We start from the raw sequence: 12,920 nt of genomic DNA, 5'->3' as shown, positions 1-12,920 counted from the left end.
CTCACTGAACTGGAGGAACTGGTGTCCACAACGATTGAGACCGAGAGTGTGGTGGGAGTTGGGGACCTGGACAGCTCAGCCAGAGCTACATCAAAAGGTAAGAAGCATGCACAGCATGACACACCCTACCAGACACCTCCCCTTTAGCCCCAATGCACAGCCAAACCCCAGCCCAGTACTGCTAGCAACATACATGAGCAATGCATCATGGTAAATGTAGTCAGCTAATGTAGTAACAAATGCCAGTGCACATTAAACTGCAATGCACTTAAAAATTGAATCAGAGAATTGAAAATGATATGTGCAATGCTTTTATTGTAGTGACTGTAAGACATTTGCACTCAGTTCACAAATGCTTCTTTATACCTAGGGGCACCATCAGGCACTGGAGCAGCAGCTCCACAAGCAACAGCTCCAGCATCAGCGGACAGTGCGGTGGCAGGGCCAAGCAGCATGGTTCCTTCACAGGAGGAGGAGGAGGACAGCAGTGCCATGGCCAATGAGGATGACCCAGGACATACCCTCTCATTTCCCCACTCCCCCCTACTGTCACTATCTCTCCCATTGCAGTTCTCACCAGAGAACTCACCCACACGGAGCCAGCCAGCACCTGCCACATCTCCTGCCAGGAGGATCATTGTGGCCCCATTGACCATCATGGAGGGAGCTGCGGGTCAGGCACCAGCACCCACACCTGCAACACCTGTGGCACAGCAGGCCACCCAGCAGGGCAGCACCAATCGGCGCCGGACACGCACTTCCAGCAGTGCTTTACCAGCACGGGAGGGCACCGTCTTCCAAGGGCTGGAGGGGAGCATGGTGCGGATCCAGCGGATGCAGGCCAAGTCCATCCTGGCTTGCCAGCGCCAATTGCGGGAACACAACCTGCAGATGGGGGAGATGTCAAAGGGATTTGTGAATTTCGTGGCAAGTAACAGGGAAATAGCAACAGGACTGGGGCGCATGACAACCGCCATAACACAGCTGTGTGCCAAGATGGAGGAGCATGAGCACACTAGGCGCAGGGATGCCCGCGTACAAAACCGGGCAAGCAACCGACTTGCCGCAGGAACGGCCCTGCTATGCCGCCGAGGGGCAAATATGGAAGACTGCCTCACTCAGAACACTGCAGAGGTGACCAGGGGCATGGCCCGCATCACCACTGCCATGGAGGTCCTCATCATCTCCAACACGGTGGTGAATCCTGCCCTGGACGTGGCCGAGGCTGGGGACAGCAGCAGCCGCAGCAGCCCGGCCAGTGCTGTGTCTGAGCCGCGCCGGAGCACCAGGCGCTCCGCTGAGGCAGCCGGACATGCAGAAGGGGGGGAGCCACATCCCAGTGGTTCAGCAAAGCGCAGCAGGAAGTGAGACTGCCAGGGTGGGTGAGGCAACCCGGCCCATTTCCATTCCCCACCTTTACTGTACTTATTTAATTTGTTGCACATCAGTGCTGTAACGTTGTGCCAACATTATTAAATTTCTTTTTGTTCACATCCATGACCTGTCTGTGCATCTGTACTCACTCAGAAATAGTTTTCTGTTATCTCCTCACGTCTGTATCTGCCATCACTTGGTGTAGACACCCCAGCAGGTTGTGTTTGTGGCACAGCAACGTCGTCGTCATGGTCCTCGTAGTCTGACAACTCCACCTCAGTGCCCTTCTTCACCGCAAGGTTGTGCAACATTGCACAGACAGCTATGATCTTGCAGCAGGTGATGGGGGTATACTGCCTTGCACCTCAACTCTTGTGCAAGCATCTGAACCTGCTTTTCCAGATGCCAAAGGTTCGTTCTACTACATTCCTTGTGCTTTTGTGGGCCCGGTTATACCTCCTTTGGCTGGGTGTAGAGGGGTTGAGGTAGGGGGTGAGTATGAATGAGCAGAGGGCATATGCACTGTCGCCTAGAAGGAAAAGGGGTAACATTACTCACATGCATACATGTACTTTACAGTGCTACATTTTGTTATGGGGGTCTGATGATGTGTCTCACCTAGGAGGTATTCTTCACCAAATTCCCCAGCCGTCAGCCGTGCATAGATGCCGCTGTTTTGGAACATGTACGAGTCGTGGGTACTCCCTGGGAATTTTGCTACCATGTCTGTGATGGTGCACTTAGCATTGCAGATCACCTGCACATTGATGGTGTGCGTAGACTTCCTATTGCGGTATATGTCTTCTGTGTCAGCAGGGGGGCAAATCGGAATGTGCGTGCCATAAATGCAGCCGATGATGTGGAGGGAATCGTGCCATCTGGTAAAAGTCTGCTTTTGTTTGTACCAGTTCCGCATGGGTTGCAGGGAAAGAAATGTATTGGTCCATCCTCTGTATCATGGCGTCAAGGAATTTGTTGAAAAACCTTGACAGGCTGCTCTGGGTCACCCCTCCTACCGCAGCAACTCCACTTTGATAGCTGCCAGACGCAAGCAGGTGTAGGCTGCATAGCACCTGCACGTGCGTTGGGATGGCGTGTGCCCTTGGGGTGGGGTGGTCCAACAGTGGTTTAAGGTCCCTGATGAGCTCCAGAATGGTGTCTGAGTCCAGCCTGTACCTCTGTAGGATCTCTGCCTCTGTGAGCATGAACAGGGTGATACTCTGTCTGTAGACCTGTTCCTCTCTTTGCCATTCCCTCTATCCTTCCTGCTGTAGCCGTAGCCGCCTTGCAATGACATAAAATGCTGCCATCCTGCAAGTTGCATTGCATTTTGGGTCTCATTTTATAGGTTGCAGTTGGTTATCACCTGATTCAAATACATGGTAAATACCGAATTTGAAATACCGATTTTGAGGCAAAATCGGTATTTCTGTGCTTCCCTACATCTCTATCAGACTTTTTGCCTGTCCGATTCGGTAATTTACCAATTCGGTATCTCTACCGAATCGGTAGATGGTCCGATTCGGACTATTTACCGAATCGGTATATCTACCGATTCGGTACATGGTCCGATTCGGTATATATACCGATTCGGTATGTTAGCGATTCGTTCTTTTACCGAATCTGTGTATTTCCGATTCGGTTTATTACCGATTCGGTATCTATACCGATTCGGTACCGAAATCGGACGGATTTCAGCCTCCTACATCCCGATGGTTGGATACCGCTCGGTAAGGGCCGAAAATCAGTATTTTCGGCCGTTACCGATCGGTATTGGGCCACCTACATCGGGCCCATAGTTCTCTAGTAGCCATAGTAATGCTATTATTAGACTTCTTCACCAACAGTTCCAAGTCAAGAGTGATAAAAATAGGTCAGCGCTAAGCTATACTGACTGAAGGAAAGTTACACAACAATAGCCCAGTTTGAAAATACCTTACGAATACTATAGCTCTGGACTTACCTATCCGTCGGTACCTCGGGGCAGTCTGCAAGCAATCTGGGAGGTACCGAGGAAGGTAAGGAGTCTGTTCTTATACTCGCGCTGATTGGGTAATGTGCACCAATTAATTTGTGCAACTTAACGTATTTTTCTTAAGAGTCTTGTCATGTGCTTAGCCCTCTGATCTCATAAAGAGTTCAGAGGTGTTTTGTTAGTAATAAATATCTTGTTTATTTTCATAACAACCTGTGTGGTGTCCTTTCATTTGGTATTCAAGGGGTTATATGTGGTAAAACAGCTGGCTTCACATGCCAAATGAGTTTAGCCTAAGACTGCTTTGTCCATGCTACCATTAGGATAGCTGGTCTATAAGGTTGACTTACAACCAATCACCATAAGGGTTGCTTGGACTGATACAAGGTGATCACTAGAACTAGTGAGCATCATATATCAGGCCAACTTCTCACATCACACATAAGCAATCAAACCTTGGCAGCTATGTAACTGTCTGCAGCCCGAGAACCAGTGCAACATATCTGCGGAACCCTGCTCCCTTCTCCCACTGGCTGAATACAATCACACTTAGGCGGGACCACTGGCGCTGCGGCGAGAACGGGCTTGAATTGGGACTTTAAAGCTGATCGACGGAGGTTCATCAGCCATATCTTTGCAGGACTTAGAATTGTTGCAGAGAACGGCTCATGCCCCTGAGTGCCTCTGTGTAGGCTGTGCGTGAAGGGCATGTGCAGGAGCAAAGAAGGCTGCAACGCAGGACCGAGCACAGAAGAGGCACTCCTTGAGGTGTGAACCCCCCTCGAGCCAGCGACCTACCGACTAGGTGAGTGCCCTCAGATGCCCTGAACACTTTACCCATTTCGAATAACTGCCAGGTGCACATAACTCACTTCTTTGTGCCAGTGTTTTATACTCCTGCTTGAAGCCAGCATCGTTGCTAACTGCTTCTAGGTACTGAGCCGAGGCTGGGCTTACATTCCCCCACCCGAATAAAAAAGTGACATAATGGGGAGCCGAGGCCAACAGCCAATGGGTCAAGGGAGCCGTGGGTCAAAAAAGTTTGGGAACCACTGGTTTAATGGTTGCGTCTAACTCATTTGAGGGCATTCTCAATGTAGATACATAGGGAAAAGGAGACAGAAGGACATAAAGTGATTTGCCCAGGATTACACAATGTGATAGAAATGGAGCCAGGATTATAACTAATTTCTTCCAGTTATACTACCTACAACTGCCAGAGGCTGACCCTTAGCAGCAGGACGATATACTCGGGAGAATCTAGGTTTATTTCAAACCTCTTGAGTGATACTCAGCTTGATCTTGAGCAAGTGCGTGTGTCTGCACTTTGTATTTGGTTATTGCTGAGCATCTCGAACAGAAATGCTGTGCTGTTACACTGGAAAGGCACACCGACTTTTCAAATGTTTGGTTGAAAAAAAGCAAAGATTTGTTTCTGTTCAACGCACAAGCTTAATATTAATAAATTATTTTTATGTAGTGCTTCATACTGCACTTCTAAGCACTATGTATCACGTGTGTGGGCGATCCAACAAATGAACATGGAGAACCGAATCAGAGCAGAGCCATGGGTCAACTCTGGCTCCGAGAGACCTTGCATGAGCCAAGCCCTGAAAATATTTGGCACGTACATTATGCCTGAAACATTATATTACAATAGGATAAGGTGACTTCAAAATTCAAAAAAGTACATTTATTGAACCCTTGGAATCGTTTCACCCTAGTACATCATAGTATAGATCTTTTAAATATGCACTTCAGCCCCGCCCTGATAACAATGCTATAAGTAAGCTAAGAGGCAGGTCAGTTGTCATGTGTGCCCTATATGTGCCATAGATTCCTATTATAGATAGAGCACACCATAGCATTTTAAGTCAATTACAAGAGAGGTTTCTGTACAGCGCACATCCTGAACTCACATATTTGAAGATGCTCTCAAATGTGATAATGAACAAAAAGGTGGCACAGTGAGCTAAAAAACTGACTAGGATCACACAATTCTTCAAGAAAGGAAGCAGAGAATGATTTTAAAATGTACAGCGTGCAATTCAGCCACTAGTCGGGTATCTCTTTCTAACATCAAAGGCTAATGCTATGTCTTTAATTCTTGGATGATGAGAATATGGTGCTGGTGACAGGAATAGTCTATGATATATTTTTGGCAGTTTGGCAGGCGCAAACTTTTCGCAAGGGCATGAGAGCGCTTCATAGACAAAGATTATATTGCACCTTTTTTTCAGTACAGGGACATTTGCCAGGATGCGGAGAATGCTGGGATTTGAAGCTGGTTCCCCATGTTGTGTGTTCAGCAGCTGTAGCCACGAGGCCACCTTCCCACCTGTGGAAGCTTGGCTCGTTTTGGGTTTTAGGTTGTAAGAGGACCTTGAGCTGAGGCAGAGCCAGGCTTCTGTCTCGAGCCCGACTCGAGCTTTCAGTGCCCTCCCACCTCTATGTGTGTGAGTATTACACAATTTAATGGAACTCAATTTATTGACATTGGAAGGGTGGAAGGATCAGCTAGCCTAGCCAGGATTTAATCTTGTGGCCTACCTATCGGTATTCAACTCACTGAGCTATTAATCTGATGCACACTGCTGATGCTCAGCTGCTCCTAATTTCGGAAGACAAGGAACTGTGGCATGAAGAGAAGAAGTGGTTTGCCTAGGATCACATACATTTGGTCCAAATGAAAGAGAGAGGAGTTGGTCTGCTTCTAGAGTCACAATGTAGGAGCTGTACCAGTCTTTCCAAACATATTCAGATATGTCAGAGAATAATTAGATAGCTGAATATATTCTCAGATGCCTTGTCACAGGTAACTATTCATTATGATCCAAAGTTAATGTCTGCTTTGCTTTAATGAGATTCTCGTATGGAAATAAGATGTGTAGTTTTATACCACATCTTTTGTGTCTAGGCGAGCTGAATGTTTAGCGTATCAGCACTGAGTAGCCTAGACAATGAGCGGTAGGTTAGACTCACATTCTTTTCCAAAGTTCATCATCTATCCATACGTTCCTCCTCCTAAATCCATAAGGTCAGCCATACTCCCTCCATCCATGCCTGCCATCCATATACCTACCCATCCATGCACCCATATATCTATTCTGCTTGTTTTACATCCATCCTGCCAGCCAATCAGCATGCCTCCTTAAACCAGTCCGTCCGACCGTCCGATCGTCCGTCCGTCCGTCCATCCATCCATCCATCCTTCATTTCAGCCAATCTGCCTGCCTCCTTGACCCAGCCCGTTCACTCATTCCCATGGGTCCGTCCATCCATCCATCCATCCATCCATCCATCCATCCGTCTGCTCCTTATATGGCCATTACCACCAGGCAAGCTCTGCCTTTATCCTCTTGAAGTTACATCATGTAATGTTAAACTTTTTAATATGGGATATTTCCACCCATGACTGGACTCTGGAGCCCTTTTCCTTCTGAGAAGTGCCAGGACTCTTTAAGTAAAACTATTGCACCTCTGCTGAGAAGAGCAGGTACCCCATACCAGCGCACCTGCATGCTTCTGAGTAGTGCCGGCACTGTCCAATTAAAAGTATTGCACCTCTGCTGAGAAGTGCAGGTACCCCATACCAGCACACCTGAATGCTTCTGAGAAGTAACGGCACGCTCCAAGGAAACTATTGCACCTCTGCTAAGAAGTACAGGTACCCTATCCCCGAGCACCTGCATGTTTCTGAGAAGTGCCGGCACTCTCCAAGTAAAACTATTGCACCTCTGATAAGCTGTGTAGGTACCCCATCCCAGAGCACCTGCATGCTTCTGAGAAGTGCCAGCACTCTCCAATTAAAACTATCGCACCTCTGCTAAGAAGTGCAGGAACCCTTTACCAGAGCACCTGCATGTTTCCGAGAAGTGCAGGCACTCTCCAATTAAAACTATTGCACCTCTGCTAAGAAGTGCAGGTACCCTATCCCAGAGCATCTGCATGCTTCTGTGCAGTGCAGGCACTCTCTAAGTAAAACTATCGCATCTCTGCTAAGAAGTGCGGGTACCCTATCCCAGAGCACCTGCATTCTTCTGAGAAGTGCCAACACTCTCCAAGTAAAACTATTGCACCTCTGCTAAGAAGTGCAGGTACCCTATCCCAGAGCACCTGCATGCTTCTGAGAAGTGCCGGGACTCTCCAATTAAAAGTATTGCACCTCTGCTGAGAAGGGAAGGTACTCTCCCTCTCAAAATAAAGAAGTGAGATTACTCAGTGCCTGACAGTCCCGACCCATTTAAAGCACTGGTTTTATCTCATGATGGTGGTTAGTAGGGCAGGGCCACATCTTGCAACCTCCAGCCTACCCCAAGTGAGTCAGATGTAGGTAGTGGTTTAATTCCGTGGGGGTGCTCTGCATTGGGTTTTAGGGTATCTTGCTCTCCACTTGACTGTTGTGAGCAATAGCAGTGCTGTGCAGGAGGCTCACAGATGGGAACTGTGACATAGAGAGATGGAAACAGTGCTTAATTTGTAAAATAATTACATAAAAAGAGGTATCAGTGTTCAATTTGTAAAATAATTAATTAGAGAGAGAGAAGCATTGCTTGATTAAACATTAGTTTACAGAGAGAGAGAGAGAGAGGGATGCAGTGCTTAATTTGTAAAATAATTACGTAGAAAGAGCAATGCAGTGCTTAATGTGTAAATTAATTACACAGAGAGGGGGATGCAGTGTGTAATTTGTAAAATAGTTACACAGAGCGAGAGATGCAGTGCTTAGTTTGTAAAAGAATTACACTGAGAGAGGGGTGCAGCGCTTAATTTGTAAAATAATTACAGAAAGAGAGAGATGCAGTACTCAATTTGTAAAAGAATAAGTTCCGCAGACCAAAGTTTTTCTCAGAAACCCACGTCCTGCACTATTGAAGATTGTGGTGATGAATACCAAGGCTGCACAATCTTGATTTCACCTCATGGCGCTTTAATCCACCACCAGACAGATCGTGACTCGTTAGCTCTCTGTCCTACACTTTTTTCCTCCCTGTTTCTCCTTTTGTCACTGTTTTTCTGTCTTTCTCTTCCTCCTTCTTACCCCATTTTTAGGTCTCGGCTGGGCAGCGCGCATGAGCTGTCTGTTCGCGAGATGCTGTAAACAGTATTGTGGGGAAAGCTTCGCCCACTTTCTGCCCATCATTGTCATTGGCTGCAATCATAAATGCAGCCTTCTGATTGGTTATTAGCTTCTTAGTTTCGCCTCCTGACCATTAATTTAAAAATCGTTTTGTTCCCTTAATCGTCCTCGTTTCCTCCAGCAATCCGTATTTTTTTTTATCACAACCACCCCCCTACCCCCTCCCATTCATCCTTTGTTTAATGACCGCACTTCTGTTTCAAATGCAATAGGGCTCGCGTAAATACGAGTCCTATTGCATTTTGAGTGCTTGTTTGGTTTCCGATTGGTGGCTGCATTTGCACTCTTTGTCTCGCATACATGCAATGCCTTACATCGTACGCATGCGGGACAAAACAGTGATGATCCACTGTGGGAGGCAGAGACAGCACAAGCAGCGAAGTGGCAGCCGGCCTGGTCAGTCACTGATCGAGGCTGCTTGTTTACTCTCCCTCCCGTTGCTCGTGCCTTCCGGCTTGTTTTGTATACTTTTTTTTTATTAGGTCACCACCGGACCCCACGTTGGAGCTTCCAGTTCGACTGCTCTCATGCTATACTTTATTGCTTTCACCCTCATGGTTCGCGCGAACGCAGCTTTTCTCTCCCCCCACCCTTTCCTTGTGCATCGAATCAGTGGCGTAACGAACCTTGAGGGGGTTCCTCTGCAAGGTAAGTGAAGGGCCCCCTCCGAACTCAATCTAGAGCTCCCCAGCAGAAGTGCGGTGCTGACGGGCCCCCTGGAGGGTGAGGGACCCCCGCACTGCGGGGGCTGCAGGGGCCTGTGTTACGCCCCTGCATCGAATGAGGCACCATGGGTGTCATTATGTGGAAGAGGGGGAACATTTAGGCTGTGTTCTGCAGGTCACTGGCCTGCTGTGGAAGAACACCACGGTATCCTGGAGGTAAGACTGGAAGCGAGAAGGAGGAAATATTAACGGCAGAGGAGTACACTGACTGAAACTTAGAGCCCATAGGGGCAAGAGCGGGAACTGCAACAGACAGTCACGGGACGAGGCACTATGGGGGCCTCAGGGGAGCGGAGCGTGAGCGGTCTCCCCCTGGGGTCATTCGTCCAGTGGACCAGCACGAGGGCAGCGTCAGGCGGGGAGAAAGGCGTGAGCTGTGGAATGTTCACAGTGCGCGCTGAGGGAGGCTACGAGGCGGCAGCTGGGCGGCGGGTTGGTCGTTTTTTGTAAGTGCTTTAGGGATTTTTCCTCGGGTTTATTTTCGGAGCCCTCTGCATATTTCGAGTGCCTTCTATTACCTTGTGCTGTGTACCGGGCGTATATTATTGAATTAGCATGTCATTGAAAGAGGAGCTGCTCGAGGCGCTCCGTATCATCCAAGAGGAGGGCAGGGACGATTTATTGTCGGCGGAGGCTTGCAGAGTGTCACAGCATTCCCCTAGAACAACAAGGCAGGGGCAACGGGGGTTCAACGTGCTGTGGAGGCATGTTTATCGCCAACAGCGGAGAGAGGGCGGGGAGCGCGCCGTGTGGCAAGAAAAAGGCCTGCCAGCGTTTGTGGAGCCAGGGGAACAGTGTGAACAGCGCTGAAGAGACAGGCTCACTCCCTGTCACCAGTTGGGGTTCACTTGGAAGGAATTTTGGCGATTACATAGCCGGTGGAATGGCTGCCAAAGGTTGAAGGTAGGGGCCAGTTGGCGGGAGTTGAAAGCAGTTTTAAGGTGCGCAAAGCTCCTTTTAAAGTTTATAGTAGGCGGGGAGGGATGCATGGTGAGGGTTACGCAGGCCAGTTGGTAGATACCCTGAGGGGATTAGCGCAGCAGCTTTTGACTGAGGATTCAGAAATGTCTGGCAATGTTGCCCTTGTTTTACTAAGTCTGCCACTCCATAGCAGACCCCCTCTTTGGTACTGTATTCTAGGATTCCGAGGATGAACAGGAGGGGTTGGAGCCTGCGATAAATACAGAGAATTTTACTTTGGCAATGGCACCTGGTGGTGTCCTGACGCAGGTCAATAGTAATTGTGTGACGATGGACCAGTTTACAGGGCATGCAGGCAAGCTGCTTTCTTATGTTGAACCTGAAACGGGGAATCCGACGGACGGAGATTCCCTAAGCCAGGTAGATGAGTGTGAAGTCGAGGTAGAGGAGGTGAGAGCACACAGGAAGTCAGTTCCACAGAGGCCTGAAAGTCAGGAGTATACTGGGTATGAGCAGCTGAGCCGTTATAACACTGAAGATATTTTTCCTCGTGCTAGCCCCCCCCCCCCAGAACAGAAGGGACATAGACCAGCTAAGGTCATGGGGGAAGAGGAAGGCCAGTGGGTGTGGGTGTCGCACGACAAGTCTCAGCTTGGCGACAAGGAGAATGTTTTGCATGGCTTATATCCAGGGACAGGCTCGTCCCTTTCTCCTCAATTTTTTTCAGGTATTAGGACCCAGAAAAATATTTTGGCAGCTGCCACGTATGACAAACGTATGGTGGAGAAGTCTCGGCCAGCGGCACAGTGTGCGGGTGTCAACAGTACTAGGGGGGCAACTTTTTGTGCTCACTCATTACAGAAGTCAAGAGCGGAAACGACGAATCCAGAGAAGACGACATGTCAGAAGCAGCTGAACGTCATGCAAGAGTTCCGAGACAGCAAAAAAAAAAAAAAAAAGCTAATTCCTAGAGGTAAGCAACAATGGTGGTCAGTTTGGGATGCAACTTGTCTCGCGTTAGACAGAGGGGTGGGGGGAGCAGTACGGGATCAGGACAAACAGGTAAGGTCAAGGGCTAGCAAGAAGCGTAATTTGTCCCTTAGCGCCGGGAAAGACCGTAGGAACTACTACAAGGTTAACTTTTCTTGGCATTGAGATTGACACGGTTGCAATGATAGCAAAACTGCCACACGACAAAATGCAGGAGATTAAGGATTGTATAACAAGTGCTTTGAGACAAACAAAACTGGAGCTTAGACAGATACAGCGTTTATTGGGCTACCTGAATTTTGCATGCAGAGTCATCAGAGCAGGCCGGACTTTTTGTAGAACACTGTTCATGGCTATGTCTGGCACCTGGCTTCCACATCCTAGGGTTTGCATGCCCCGAACAGTGAAAGAAGATTTGAAGGTTTGGTTGGCATTCTTGCAGGATTTTAACGGGGCCCATTGCATTTTGTAGATGAGCAGTTGGTATGGCAGGTGCAACTATATTCGGATGCAGCGGGCTCTAAAGGTCTCGGCATATTTTGGGAAGGTCGATGGTGCGCCGAGGAGTGGCCTGAGAATTGGAAGTCACAAGGGAGGAGTATAGCCTTTTTAGAACTATTCCCCCTCATAGCAGCACTGATGGTATGGGATGTTGAATTTCAAAACAGGTCGGTCCTTTTCCATGTAGACAACATGGCTGTAGTGTATCTTATCAATCATCAAAAAGCAAAGGATTTGAGGGTTTTGCGTCTACTCAGGGAGTTTATGTTGATCAGTTTGAGCTTTAACATTGTTTTTAAAGCACAGTACATCCCTGGGGTTGATACCTGCATTGCTTCCGCCTTGTCTCGTTTCAATTGGCAGCGTTTTTGTACTTTGGCGCCAGGGGCAGAGGCCAGCAAAACCCCCATCCCAGACAGGATTTGGGCCCTAGGGGTCTGAATATTACGCAACTGATAGAGGACTCCTTGGCTGACACTACTAAAAGGAATTACAGACAAGCATGGGTGGAGTTCATCAGTTATGTTACATTTTTGCAGATCAGTAGCAAGGCAATCATAACGGTCCCATTATGTTGGAATACATCCCTTTTCTGTCTACCAAAGGTTTTATTGCCTAACACAATCAGAGGGAAGTTAGCTGGGGTTTCCTTTTATAGCTGTTTACTTTGGGGCATCGACCCTGTAGATAGCTTTCTGGTCACAAGGATGTTGGAAGTTTTGAGTAAAAAGGCAACTATAGCCCCCAAGCCTTGAGCGCCCATATTTTGTCAATTGTTACAAAAGATTTTAGTTAAGCTACCCAGTTGCTGTTACAATTCACATGACATGGCTTCATTCAGACTTTGCATGATTTGGTTAATTTTTGGAGCCTTCCGAGTTTCAGATTTGTTGGGAGGGAGGGGGTAAAGAAGGCCTCAGGTCAGAGGATGTGGTATTGGAGGGCAATAGGATCAGGATATGGTTGAAATGCTCCAAAACGGACCAGTTGGGCAGGGGAGTTTGGGTTTTTCTCAGTAAGACTGTTTTTTTGAGTTGTTGCCCAGTTTTAGAGTGGGAGGAATTTCAGTTGCTCTGAGATTTTAAAAGGGGGGAGGTTTTTGTACATAAGTCTGGTGCACATATATCAAGCGCCCATTTGTTGGCGGTTTTAAGGAAGGTGTTGTGCTTCCTTGGAGAAAAGCCTGCAGCATACGGGACGCATTAATTCAGGATAGGAGTAGCCACAGAGGCAGCAAGGTTGGGCTTGGGATGGGAGGCTATAAAAAAAATAGGGAGATGGAAATCAGGTTGCT

This window comes from Lissotriton vulgaris, chromosome 4_1 (assembly GCF_964263255.1).
Source record: "Lissotriton vulgaris chromosome 4_1, aLisVul1.2, whole genome shotgun sequence".
NCBI classification, from domain to species: domain Eukaryota; kingdom Metazoa; phylum Chordata; class Amphibia; order Caudata; family Salamandridae; genus Lissotriton; species Lissotriton vulgaris.
The sequence above is the reverse complement of the archived record's forward strand: the minus strand, read 5'-3'. Positions refer to the sequence as shown.